Source organism: Triturus cristatus, chromosome 9 (genome assembly GCF_964204655.1).
Source record: "Triturus cristatus chromosome 9, aTriCri1.1, whole genome shotgun sequence".
Lineage (NCBI taxonomy): Eukaryota > Metazoa > Chordata > Amphibia > Caudata > Salamandridae > Triturus > Triturus cristatus.
In genome coordinates, this window is record NC_140592.1 from 542,195,275 (window position 1) to 542,209,531 (window position 14,257).

Consider the following 14,257-nt stretch of genomic DNA (forward strand, 5'->3'; position numbering starts at 1 on the left):
AGTAGCTATTAGGCCAGAGTAAGAGTTAAGACAGTAGCTATGTGGCCAGAGTAAGAGTCCAAGACCTTAATCATTAGGCCAGAGTAAGAGGTAAGACAGTAGCTCTGAGGCCAGAGTAAGAGTTAAGGCAGTAGCTATGAGGCCAGAGTAAGAGTTAAGACAGTAGCTATGAGGCCAGAGTAAGAGTCCAAGACCTTAAACATTAGGCCAGAGTAAGAGTTAAGACAGTAGCTATGAGGCCAGAGTAAGAGTTAAGACAGTAGCTATGAGGCCAGAGTAAGAGTTAAGACAGTAGCTATGAGGCCAGAGTAAGAGTTAAGAAAGTAGCTATTAGGCCAGAGTAAGAGTTAAGACAGTAGCTATGAGGCCAGAGTAAGAGTCCAAGACCTTAACCATTAGGCCAGAGTAAGAGTTAAGACAGTAGCTATGAGGCCAGAGTAAGAGTTAAGACAGTAGCTATTAGACCAGAGTAAGAGTTAAGACAGTAGCTATGAGGCCAGAGTAAGAGTTAAGACAGTAGCTATTAGGCCAGAGTAAGAGTTAAGACAGTAGCTATCAGGCCAGAGTAAGAGTTAAGACAGTAGCTGTGACGCCAGTGTAAGAGTTAAGATAGTAGCTATGAGGCCAGAGTAAGAGTTAAGACAGTAGCTATGAGGCCAGAGTAAGAGTCCAAGACCTTAACCATTAGGCCAGAGTAAGAGTTAATACAGTAGCTATGAGGCCAGAGTAAGAGTTAAGAAAGTAGCTATTAGGCCAGAGTAAGAGTTAAGACAGTAGTTATTAGGCCAGAAAAAGAGTTAAGACAGTAGCTATGAGGCCATAGTAAGAGTTAAGACAGTAGCTATGAGGCCAGAGTAAGAGTTAAGACAGTAGCTATTAGGCCAGAGTAAGAGTTAAGACAGTAGCTATGAGGCCAGAGTAAGAGTTAAGACAGTAGCTATTAGGCCAGAGTAAGAGTTAAGACAGTAGCTATGAGGCCAGAGTAAGAGTTAAGACAGTAGCTATTAGGCCAGAGTAAGAGTCCAAGACCTTAACCATTAGGCCAGAGTAAGAGTTAAGACAGTAGCTATGAGGCCAGAGTAAGAGTTAAGACAGTAGCTATGAGGCCAGAGTAAGAGTCCAAGACCATAACCATTAGGCCAGAGTAAGAGTTAAGACAGTAGCTATGAGGCCAGAGTAAGAGTTAAGACAGTAGCTATGAGGCCAGAGTAAGAGTTAAGACAGTAGCTATTAGGCCAGAGTAAGAGTTAAGACAGTAGCTGTCAGGCCAGAGTAAGAGTTAAGACAGTAGCTATGAGGCCAGAGTAAGAGTTAAGACAGTAGCTATGAGGCCAGAGTAAGAGTTAAGACAGTAGCTATTAGGCCAGAGTAAGAGTTAAGACAGTAGCTATGAGGCCAGAGTAGGAGTCCAAGACCTTAACTATTAGGCCAGAGTAAGAGTTAAGACAGTAGCTATGAGGCCAGAGTAAGAGTTAAGGCAGTAGCTATGAGGCCAGAGTAAGAGTTAAGACAGTAGCTATGAGGCCAGCGTAAGAGTCCAAGACCTTAACCATTAGGCCAGAGTAAGAGTTAAGACAGTAGCTATGAGGCCAGAGTAAGAGTTAAGACAATAGCTATTAGGCCACAGTAAGAGTCCAAGACCTTAACAATTAGGCCAGAGTAAGAGTTAAGACAGTAGCTATGAGGCCAGAGTAAGAGTTAAGACAGTAGCTATTAGGCCAGAGTAAGAGTCCAATACCTTAACCATTAGGCCAGAGTAAGAGGTAAGACAGTAGCTCTGAGGCCAGAGTGAGAGTTAAGGCAGTAGCTATGAGGCCAGATCAAGAGTTAAGACAGTAGCTATGAGGCCAGAGTAAGAGTTAAGACAGTAGCTATGAGGCCAGAGTAAGAGTTAAGACAGTAGCTATGAGGCTAGAGTAAGAGTTAAGACAGTAGCTATGAGGCCAGAGAAAGAGTTAAGACAGTAGCTATTAGGCCAGAGTAAGAGTCCAGGACCTTAAACATTAGGCCAGAGTAAGAGTTAAGACAGTAGCTATGAGGCCAGAGAAAGAGTTAAGACAGTAGCTATGAGGCCAGAGTAAGAGTTAAGACAGTAGCTATGAGGCCATAGTAAGAGTTAAGACAGTAGCTATTAGGCCAGAGTAAGAGTTAAGAAAGTAGCTATTAGGCCAGAGTAAGAGTTAAGACAGTAGCTATTAGGCCAGAGTAGGAGTTAATACAGTAGCTATGAGGCCAGAGTAAGAGTTAAGACAGTAGCTATGAGGCCAGAGTAAGAGTTAAGACAGTAGCTATGAGGCCAGAGTAAGAGTTAAGAAAGTAGCTATGAGGCCAGAGTAAGTGTTAAGACAGTAGCTATGAGGCCAGAGTAAGAGTTAAGACAGTAGCTATGAGGCCAGAGGAAGAGTCCAAGACCTTAACCATTAGGCCAGAGTAGGAGTTAAGACAGTAGCAATGAGGCCAGAGTAAAAGTTAAGACAGTAGCTATGAGGCCAGAGTAAGAGTCCAATACCTTAACCATTAGGCCAGAGTAAGAGTTAAGACAGTAGCTATGAGGCCAGAGTAAGAGTTAAGAAAGTAGCTATTAGGCCAGAGTAAGAGTTAAGACAGTAGCTATGAGGCCAGAGTAAGAGTTAAGAAAGTAGCTATTAGGCCAGAGTAAGAGTTAAGACAGTAGCTATTAGGCCAGAGTAAGAGTTAAGACAGTAGCTATGTGGCCAGAGTAAGAGTCCAAGACCTTAATCATTAGGCCAGAGTAAGAGGTAAGACAGTAGCTCTGAGGCCAGAGTAAGAGTTAAGGCAGTAGCTATGAGGCCAGAGTAAGAGTTAAGACAGTAGCTATGAGGCCAGAGTAAGAGTCCAAGACCTTAAACATTAGGCCAGAGTAAGAGTTAAGACAGTAGCTATGAGGCCAGAGTAAGAGTTAAGACAGTAGCTATGAGGCCAGAGTAAGAGTTAAGACAGTAGCTATGAGGCCAGAGTAAGAGTTAAGAAAGTAGCTATTAGGCCAGAGTAAGAGTTAAGACAGTAGCTATGAGGCCAGAGTAAGAGTCCAAGACCTTAACCATTAGGCCAGAGTAAGAGTTAAGACAGTAGCTATGAGGCCAGAGTAAGAGTTAAGACAGTAGCTATTAGACCAGAGTAAGAGTTAAGACAGTAGCTATGAGGCCAGAGTAAGAGTTAAGACAGTAGCTATTAGGCCAGAGTAAGAGTTAAGACAGTAGCTATCAGGCCAGAGTAAGAGTTAAGACAGTAGCTGTGACGCCAGTGTAAGAGTTAAGATAGTAGCTATGAGGCCAGAGTAAGAGTTAAGACAGTAGCTATGAGGCCAGAGTAAGAGTCCAAGACCTTAACCATTAGGCCAGAGTAAGAGTTAATACAGTAGCTATGAGGCCAGAGTAAGAGTTAAGAAAGTAGCTATTAGGCCAGAGTAAGAGTTAAGACAGTAGTTATTAGGCCAGAAAAAGAGTTAAGACAGTAGCTATGAGGCCATAGTAAGAGTTAAGACAGTAGCTATGAGGCCAGAGTAAGAGTTAAGACAGTAGCTATTAGGCCAGAGTAAGAGTTAAGACAGTAGCTATGAGGCCAGAGTAAGAGTTAAGACAGTAGCTATTAGGCCAGAGTAAGAGTTAAGACAGTAGCTATGAGGCCAGAGTAAGAGTTAAGACAGTAGCTATTAGGCCAGAGTAAGAGTCCAAGACCTTAACCATTAGGCCAGAGTAAGAGTTAAGACAGTAGCTATGAGGCCAGAGTAAGAGTTAAGACAGTAGCTATGAGGCCAGAGTAAGAGTCCAAGACCATAACCATTAGGCCAGAGTAAGAGTTAAGACAGTAGCTATGAGGCCAGAGTAAGAGTTAAGACAGTAGCTATGAGGCCAGAGTAAGAGTTAAGACAGTAGCTATTAGGCCAGAGTAAGAGTTAAGACAGTAGCTGTCAGGCCAGAGTAAGAGTTAAGACAGTAGCTATGAGGCCAGAGTAAGAGTTAAGACAGTAGCTATGAGGCCAGAGTAAGAGTTAAGACAGTAGCTATTAGGCCAGAGTAAGAGTTAAGACAGTAGCTATGAGGCCAGAGTAGGAGTCCAAGACCTTAACTATTAGGCCAGAGTAAGAGTTAAGACAGTAGCTATGAGGCCAGAGTAAGAGTTAAGGCAGTAGCTATGAGGCCAGAGTAAGAGTTAAGACAGTAGCTATGAGGCCAGCGTAAGAGTCCAAGACCTTAACCATTAGGCCAGAGTAAGAGTTAAGACAGTAGCTATGAGGCCAGAGTAAGAGTTAAGACAATAGCTATTAGGCCACAGTAAGAGTCCAAGACCTTAACAATTAGGCCAGAGTAAGAGTTAAGACAGTAGCTATGAGGCCAGAGTAAGAGTTAAGACAGTAGCTATTAGGCCAGAGTAAGAGTCCAATACCTTAACCATTAGGCCAGAGTAAGAGGTAAGACAGTAGCTCTGAGGCCAGAGTGAGAGTTAAGGCAGTAGCTATGAGGCCAGATCAAGAGTTAAGACAGTAGCTATGAGGCCAGAGTAAGAGTTAAGACAGTAGCTATGAGGCCAGAGTAAGAGTTAAGACAGTAGCTATGAGGCCAGAGTAAGAGCCCAAGACCTTAACCATTAGGCCAGAGTAAGAGTTAAGACAGTAGCTATGAGGCCAGAGTAAGAGTTAAGGCAGTAGCTATTAGGCCAGAAGAAGAGTCCAAGGCCTTAACCACTAGGCCAGAGTAAGAGTTAAGACAGTAGCTATGAGGCCAGAGTAATAGTTAAGACAGTAGCTATGAGGCCAGAGTAAGAGTCCAAGACCTTAACCATTAGGCCAGAGTAAGAGTTAAGACAGTAGCTATTAGGCCAGAGTAAGAGTTAAGACAGTAGTTATTAGACCAGAGTAAGAGTTAAGACAGTAGCTATGAGGCCAGAGTAAGAGTCCAAGACCTTAACCATTAGGCCAGAGTAAGAGTTAAGACAGTAGCTATGAGGCCAGAGTAAGAGTTAAGACAGTAGCTATGAGGCCAGAGTAAGAGTTAAGACAGTAGCTATGAGGCTAGAGTAAGAGTTAAGACAGTAGCTATGAGGCCAGAGAAAGAGTTAAGACAGTAGCTATGAGGCCAGAGTAAGAGTCCAAGACCTTAACCATTAGGCCAGAGTAAGAGTTAAGACAGTAGCTATGAGGCCAGAGTAAGAGTCCAAGACCTTAACCATTAGGCAAGAGTAAGAGTTAAGACAGTAGCTATGAGGCCAGAGTAAGAGTTAAGACAGTAGATATGAGGCCAGAGTAAGAGCCCAAGACCTTAACCATTAGGCCAGAGTAAGAGTTAAGACAGTAGCTATGAGGCCAGAGTAAGAGTTAAGGCAGTAGCTATTAGGCCAGAAGAAGAGTCCAAGGCCTTAACCATTAGGCCAGAGTAAGAGTTAAGACAGTAGCTATGAGGCCAGAGTAAGAGTTAAGACAGTAGCTATGAGGCCAGAGTAAGAGTTAAGACAGTAGCTATGAGGCCAGCGTAAGAGTCCAAGACCTTAACCATTAGGCCAGAGTAAGAGTTAAGACAGTAGCTATTAGGCCAGAGTAAGAGTTAAGACAGTAGTTATTAGGCCAGAGTAAGAGTTAAGACAGTAGCTATGAGGCCAGAGTAAGAGTTAAGACAGTAGCTATGAGGCCAGAGTAAGAGTTAAGATAGTAGCTATGAGGCCAGAGTAAGAGTTAAGACAGTAGCTATGAGGCCAGAGTAAGAGTCCAAGACCTTAACCATTAGGCCAGAGTAAGAGTTAAGACAGCAGCTATGAGGCCAGAGTAAGAGTTAAGACAGTAGCTATGAGGCCAGAGTAAGAGTCCAAGATCTTAACCATTAGGCCAGAGTGAGAGTTAAGACAGTAGCTATGAGGCCAGAGTAAGAGTTAAGACAGTAGCTATGAGGCCAGAGTAAGAGTTAAGACAGTAGCTATGAGGCTAGAGTAAGAGTTAAGACAGTAGCTATGAGGCCAGAGTAAGAGTTAAGACAGTAGCTATTAGGCCAGAGTAAGAGTCCAAGACCTTAACCATTAGGCCAGAGTAAGAGTTAAGACAGTAGCTATGAGGCCAGAGTAAGAGTTAAGACAGTAGCTATGAGGCCAGAGTAAGAGTCCAAGACCTTTACCATTAGGCCAGAGTAAGAGTTAAGACAGTAGTTATTAGGCCAGAGTAAGAGTTAAGACAGTATCTATGAGGCCAGAGTAAGAGTCCAAGACCTTAACCATTAGGGCAGAGTAAAAGTCCAAGACCTTAACCATTAGGCCAGAGTAAGAGTTAAGACAGTAGCTATGAGGCCAGAGTAAGAGTTAAGACAGTAGCTATGAGGCCAGAGTAAGAGTTAAGACAGTAGCTATGAGGCCAGAGTAAGAGTTAAGACAGTAGCTATGAGGCCAGAGTAAGAGTCCAAGACCTTAACCATTAGGCCAGAGTAAGAGTTAAGACAGTAGCTATGAGGCCAGAGTAAGAGTCCAAGACCTTAACCATTAGGCCAGAGTAAGAGTTAAGACAGTAGCTATGAGGCCAGAGTAAGAGTCCAAGACCTTAAAAATTAGGCCAGAGTAGGAGTTAAGACAGTAGCTATGAGGCCAGAGTAAGAGTTAAGATAGTAGCTATTAGGCCAGAGTAAGAGTTAAGACAGTAGCTATTAGGCCAGAGTAAGAGTTAAGACAGTAGCTATGAGGCCAGAGTAAGAGTTAAGACAGTAGCTATAAGGCCAGAGTAAGAGTTAAGACAGTAGCTATGAGGCCAGAGTAAGAGTTAAGACAGTAGCTATGAGGCCAGAGTAAGAGTTAAGACAGTAGCTATGAGGCCAGAGTAAGAGTTAAGACAGTAGCTATAAGGCCAGAGTAAGAGTTAAGACAGTAGCTATGAGGCCAGAGTAAGAGTCCAAGACCTTAACCATTAGGCCAGAGTAAGAGTTAAGACAGTAGCTATGAGGCCAGAGTAAGAGTTAAGACAGTAGCTATGAGGCCAGAGTAAGAGTCCAAGACCTTAACCATTAGGCCAGAGTAAGAGTTAAGACAGTAGCTATGAGGCCAGAGTAAGAGTTAAGACAGTAGCTATGAGGCCAGATTAAGAGTTAAGACAGTAGCTATGAGGCCAGAGTAAGAGTCCAAGACCTTAACCATTAGGCCAGAGTAAGAGTTAAAACAATAGCTATGAGGCCAGAGTAAGAGTTAAGACAGTAGCTATGAGGCCAGAGTAAGAGTTAAGAAAGTAGCTATTAGGCCAGAGTAAGAGTTAAGACAGTAGCTATGAGGCCAGAGTAAGAGTTAAGAAAGTAGCTATTAGGCCAGAGTAAGAGTTAAGACAGTAGCTATTAGGCCAGAGTAAGAGTTAAGACAGTAGCTATGTGGCCGGAGTAAGAGTCCAAGACCTTAATCATTAGGCCAGAGTAAGAGGTAAGACAGTAGCTCTGAGGCCAGAGTAAGAGTTAAGGCAGTAGCTATGAGGCCAGAGTAAGAGTTAAGACAGTAGCTATGAGGCCAGAGTAAGAGTCCAAGACCTTAAACATTAGGCCAGAGTAAGAGTTAAGACAGTAGCTATGAGGCCAGAGTAAGAGTTAAGACAGTAGCTATGAGGCCAGAGTAAGAGTTAAGACAGTAGCTATGAGGCCAGAGTAAGAGTTAAGAAAGTAGCTATTAGGCCAGAGTAAGAGTTAAGACAGTAGCTATGAGGCCAGAGTAAGAGTCCAAGACCTTAACCATTAGGCCAGAGTAAGAGTTAAGACAGTAGCTATGAGGCCAGAGTAAGAGTTAAGACAGTAGCTATTAGGCCAGAGTAAGAGTTAAGACAGTAGCTATGAGGCCAGAGTAAGAGTTAAGACAGTAGCTATTAGGCCAGAGTAAGAGTTAAGACAGTAGCTATCAGGCCAGAGTAAGAGTTAAGACAGTAGCTGTGAGGCCAGTGTAAGAGTTAAGATAGTAGCTATGAGGCCAGAGTAAGAGTTAAGACAGTAGCTATGAGGCCAGAGTAAGAGTCCAAGACCTTAACCATTAGGCCAGAGTAAGAGTTAATACAGTAGCTATGAGGCCAGAGTAAGAGTTAAGAAAGTAGCTATTAGGCCAGAGTAAGAGTTAAGACACTAGTTATTAGGCCAGAAAAAGAGTTAAGACAGTAGCTATGAGGCCATAGTAAGAGTTAAGACAGTAGCTATGAGGCCAGAGTAAGAGTTAAGACAGTAGCTATTAGGCCAGAGTAAGAGTTAAGACAGTAGCTATGAGGCCAGAGTAAGAGTTAAGACAGTAGCTATTAGGCCAGAGTAAGAGTTAAGACAGTAGCTATGAGGCCAGAGTAATAGTTAAGACAGTAGCTATTAGGCCAGAGTAAGAGTCCAAGACCTTAACCATTAGGCCAGAGTAAGAGTTAAGACAGTAGCTATGAGGCCAGAGTAAGAGTTAAGACAGTAGCTATGAGGCCAGAGTAAGAGTCCAAGACCATAACCATTAGGCCAGAGTAAGAGTTAAGACAGTAGCTATGAGGCCAGAGTAAGAGTTAAGACAGTAGCTATGAGGCCAGAGTAAGAGTTAAGACAGTAGCTATTAGGCCAGAGTAAGAGTTAAGACAGTAGCTGTCAGGCCAGAGTAAGAGTTAAGACAGTAGCTATGAGGCCAGAGTAAGAGTTAAGACAGTAGCTATGAGGCCAGAGTAAGAGTTAAGACAGTAGCTATTAGGCCAGAGTAAGAGTTAAGACAGTAGCTATGAGGCCAGAGTAGGAGTCCAAGACCTTAACCATTAGGCCAGAGTAAGAGTTAAGACAGTAGCTATGAGGCCAGAGTAAGAGTTAAGGCAGTAGCTATGAGGCCAGAGTAAGAGTTAAGACAGTAGCTATGAGGCCAGCGTAAGAGTCCAAGACCTTAACCATTAGGCCAGAGTAAGAGTTAAGACAGTAGCTATGAGGCCAGAGTAAGAGTTAAGACAATAGCTATTAGGCCACAGTAAGAGTCCAAGACCTTAACAATTAGGCCAGAGTAAGAGTTAAGACAGTAGCTATGAGGCCAGAGTAAGAGTTAAGACAGTAGCTATTAGGCCAGAGTAAGAGTCCAATACCTTAACCATTAGGCCAGAGTAAGAGGTAAGACAGTAGCTCTGAGGCCAGAGTGAGAGTTAAGGCAGTAGCTATGAGGCCAGAGTAAGAGTTAAGACAGTAGCTATGAGGCCAGAGTAAGAGTTAAGACAGTAGCTATGAGGCCAGAGTAAGAGTTAAGACAGTAGCTATGAGGCCAGAGTAAGAGCCCAAGACCTTAACCATTAGGCCAGAGTAAGAGTTAAGACAGTAGCTATGAGGCCAGAGTAAGAGTTAAGGCAGTAGCTATTAGGCCAGAAGAAGAGTCCAAGGCCTTAACCATTAGGCCAGAGTAAGAGTTAAGACAGTAGCTATGAGGCCAGAGTAAGAGTTAAGACAGTAGCTATGAGGCCAGCGTAAGAGTCCAAGACCTTAACCATTAGGCCAGAGTAAGAGTTAAGACAGTAGCTATTAGGCCAGAGTAAGAGTTAAGACAGTAGTTATTAGACCAGAGTAAGAGTTAAGACAGTAGCTATGAGGCCAGAGTAAGAGTCCAAGACCTTAACCATTAGGCCAGAGTAAGAGTTAAGACAGTAGCTATGAGGCCAGAGTAAGAGTTAAGACAGTAGCTATGAGGCCAGAGTAAGAGTTAAGACAGTAGCTATGAGGCTAGAGTAAGAGTTAAGACAGTAGCTATGAGGCCAGAGAAAGAGTTAAGACAGTAGCTATGAGGCCAGAGTAAGAGTCCAAGACCTTAACCATTAGGCCAGAGTAAGAGTTAAGACAGTAGCTATGAGGCCAGAGTAAGAGTCCAAGACCTTAACCATTAGGCAAGAGTAAGAGTTAAGACAGTAGCTATGAGGCCAGAGTAAGAGTTAAGGCAGTAGCTATTAGGCCAGAAGAAGAGTCCAAGGCCTTAACCATTAGGCCAGAGTAAGAGTTAAGACAGTAGCTATGAGGCCAGAGTAAGAGTTAAGACAGTAGCTATGAGGCCAGAGTAAGAGTTAAGACAGTAGCTATGAGGCCAGCGTAAGAGTCCAAGACCTTAACCATTAGGCCAGAGTAAGAGTTAAGACAGTAGCTATTAGGCCAGAGTAAGAGTTAAGACAGTAGTTATTAGGCCAGAGTAAGAGTTAAGACAGTAGCTATGAGGCCAGAGTAAGAGTTAAGACAGTAGCTATGAGGCCAGAGTAAGAGTTAAGATAGTAGCTATGAGGCCAGAGTAAGAGTTAAGACAGTAGCTATGAGGCCAGAGTAAGAGTCCAAGACCTTAACCATTAGGCCAGAGTAAGAGTTAAGACAGTAGCTATGAGGCCAGAGTAAGAGTTAAGACAGTAGCTATTAGGCCAGAGTAAGAGTCCAAGACCTTAACCATTAGGCCAGAGTAAGAGTTAAGACAGTAGCTATGAGACCAGAGTAAGAGTTAAGACAGTAGCTATGAGGCCAGAGTAAGAGTTAAGATAGTAGCTATGAGGCCAGAGTAAGAGTTAAGACAGTAGCTATGAGGCCAGAGTAAGAGTCCAAGACCTTAACCATTAGGCCAGAGTAAGAGTTAAGCCAGTAGCTATTAGGCCAGAGTAAGAGTTAAGACAGTAGCTATGAGGCCAGAGTAAGAGTTAAGAAAGTAGCTATTAGGCCAGAGTAAGAGTTAAGACAGTAGCTATTAGGCGACAGTAAGAGTCCAAGACCTTAACCATTAGGCCAGAGTAAGAGTTAAGAAAGTAGCTATGAGGCCAGAGTAAGAGTTAAGGCAGTAGCTATTAGGCCAGAGTAAGAGTCCAGGACCTTAAACATTAGGCCAGAGTAAGAGTTAAGACAGTAGCTATGAGGCCAGAGAAAGAGTTAAGACAGTAGCTATGAGGCCAGAGTAAGAGTTAAGACAGTAGCTATGAGGCCATAGTAAGAGTTAAGACAGTAGCTATTAGGCCAGAGTAAGAGTTAAGAAAGTAGCTATTAGGCCAGAGTAAGAGTTAAGACAGTAGCTATTAGGCCAGAGTAGGAGTTAATACAGTAGCTATGAGGCCAGAGTAAGAGTTAAGACAGTAGCTATGAGGCCAGAGTAAGAGTTAAGACAGTAGCTATGAGGCCAGAGTAAGAGTTAAGAAAGTAGCTATGAGGCCAGAGTAAGTGTTAAGACAGTAGCTATGAGGCCAGAGTAAGAGTTAAGACAGTAGCTATGAGGCCAGAGGAAGAGTCCAAGACCTTAACCATTAGGCCAGAGTAGGAGTTAAGACAGTAGCAATGAGGCCAGAGTAAGAGTTAAGACAGTAGCTATGAGGCCAGAGTAAGAGTCCAATACCTTAACCATTAGGCCAGAGTAAGAGTTAAGACAGTAGCTATGAGGCCAGAGTAAGAGTTAAGAAAGTAGCTATTAGGCCAGAGTAAGAGTTAAGACAGTAGCTATGAGGCCAGAGTAAGAGTTAAGAAAGTAGCTATTAGGCCAGAGTAAGAGTTAAGACAGTAGCTATTAGGCCAGAGTAAGAGTTAAGACAGTAGCTATGTGGCCAGAGTAAGAGTCCAAGACCTTAATCATTAGGCCAGAGTAAGAGGTAAGACAGTAGCTCTGAGGCCAGAGTAAGAGTTAAGGCAGTAGCTATGAGGCCAGAGTAAGAGTTAAGACAGTAGCTATGAGGCCAGAGTAAGAGTCCAAGACCTTAAACATTAGGCCAGAGTAAGAGTTAAGACAGTAGCTATGAGGCCAGAGTAAGAGTTAAGACAGTAGCTATGAGGCCAGAGTAAGAGTTAAGACAGTAGCTATGAGGCCAGAGTAAGAGTTAAGAAAGTAGCTATTAGGCCAGAGTAAGAGTTAAGACAGTAGCTATGAGGCCAGAGTAAGAGTCCAAGACCTTAACCATTAGGCCAGAGTAAGAGTTAAGACAGTAGCTATGAGGCCAGAGTAAGAGTTAAGACAGTAGCTATTAGACCAGAGTAAGAGTTAAGACAGTAGCTATGAGGCCAGAGTAAGAGTTAAGACAGTAGCTATTAGGCCAGAGTAAGAGTTAAGACAGTAGCTATCAGGCCAGAGTAAGAGTTAAGACAGTAGCTGTGAGGCCAGTGTAAGAGTTAAGATAGTAGCTATGAGGCCAGAGTAAGAGTTAAGACAGTAGCTATGAGGCCAGAGTAAGAGTCCAAGACCTTAACCATTAGGCCAGAGTAAGAGTTAATACAGTAGCTATGAGGCCAGAGTAAGAGTTAAGAAAGTAGCTATTAGGCCAGAGTAAGAGTTAAGACAGTAGTTATTAGGCCAGAAAAAGAGTTAAGACAGTAGCTATGAGGCCATAGTAAGAGTTAAGACAGTAGCTATGAGGCCAGAGTAAGAGTTAAGACAGTAGCTATTAGGCCAGAGTAAGAGTTAAGACAGTAGCTATGAGGCCAGAGTAAGAGTTAAGACAGTAGCTATTAGGCCAGAGTAAGAGTTAAGACAGTAGCTATGAGGCCAGAGTAAGAGTTAAGACAGTAGCTATTAGGCCAGAGTAAGAGTCCAAGACCTTAACCATTAGGCCAGAGTAAGAGTTAAGACAGTAGCTATGAGGCCAGAGTAAGAGTTAAGACAGTAGCTATGAGGCCAGAGTAAGAGTCCAAGACCATAACCATTAGGCCAGAGTAAGAGTTAAGACAGTAGCTATGAGGCCAGAGTAAGAGTTAAGACAGTAGCTATGAGGCCAGAGTAAGAGTTAAGACAGTAGCTATTAGGCCAGAGTAAGAGTTAAGACAGTAGCTGTCAGGCCAGAGTAAGAGTTAAGACAGTAGCTATGAGGCCAGAGTAAGAGTTAAGACAGTAGCTATGAGGCCAGAGTAAGAGTTAAGACAGTAGCTATTAGGCCAGAGTAAGAGTTAAGACAGTAGCTATGAGGCCAGAGTAGGAGTCCAAGACCTTAACCATTAGGCCAGAGTAAGAGTTAAGACAGTAGCTATGAGGCCAGAGTAAGAGTTAAGGCAGTAGCTATGAGGCCAGAGTAAGAGTTAAGACAGTAGCTATGAGGCCAGCGTAAGAGTCCAAGACCTTAACCATTAGGCCAGAGTAAGAGTTAAGACAGTAGCTATGAGGCCAGAGTAAGAGTTAAGACAATAGCTATTAGGCCACAGTAAGAGTCCAAGACCTTAACAATTAGGCCAGAGTAAGAGTTAAGACAGTAGCTATGAGGCCAGAGTAAGAGTTAAGACAGTAGCTATTAGGCCAGAGTAAGAGTCCAATACCTTAACCATTAGGCCAGAGTAAGAGGTAAGACAGTAGCTCTGAGGCCAGAGTGAGAGTTAAGGCAGTAGCTATGAGGCCAGATCAAGAGTTAAGACAGTAGCTATGAGGCCAGAGTAAGAGTTAAGACAGTAGCTATGAGGCCAGAGTAAGAGTTAAGACAGTAGCTATGAGGCCAGAGTAAGAGCCCAAGACCTTAACCATTAGGCCAGAGTAAGAGTTAAGACAGTAGCTATGAGGCCAGAGTAAGAGTTAAGGCAGTAGCTATTAGGCCAGAAGAAGAGTCCAAGGCCTTAACCATTAGGCCAGAGTAAGAGTTAAGACAGTAGCTATGAGGCCAGAGTAATAGTTAAGACAGTAGCTATGAGGCCAGAGTAAGAGTCCAAGACCTTAACCATTAGGCCAGAGTAAGAGTTAAGACAGTAGCTATTAGGCCAGAGTAAGAGTTAAGACAGTAGTTATTAGACCAGAGTAAGAGTTAAGACAGTAGCTATGAGGCCAGAGTAAGAGTCCAAGACCTTAACCATTAGGCCAGAGTAAGAGTTAAGACAGTAGCTATGAGGCCAGAGTAAGAGTTAAGACAGTAGCTATGAGGCCAGAGTAAGAGTTAAGACAGTAGCTATGAGGCTAGAGTAAGAGTTAAGACAGTAGCTATGAGGCCAGAGAAAGAGTTAAGACAGTAGCTATGAGGCCAGAGTAAGAGTCCAAGACCTTAACCATTAGGCCAGAGTAAGAGTTAAGACAGTAGCTATGAGGCCAGAGTAAGAGTCCAAGACCTTAACCATTAGGCAAGAGTAAGAGTTAAGACAGTAGCTATGAGGCCAGAGTAAGAGTTAAGACAGTAGATATGAGGCCAGAGTAAGAGCCCAAGACCTTAACCATTAGGCCAGAGTAAGAGTTAAGACAGTAGCTATGAGGCCAGAGTAAGAGTTAAGGCAGTAGCTATTAGGCCAGAAGAAGAGTCCAAAGCCTTAACCATTAGGCCAGAGTAAGAGTTAAGACAGTAGCTATGAGGCCAGAGTAAGAGTTAAGACAGTAGCTATGAGGCCAGAGTAAGAGT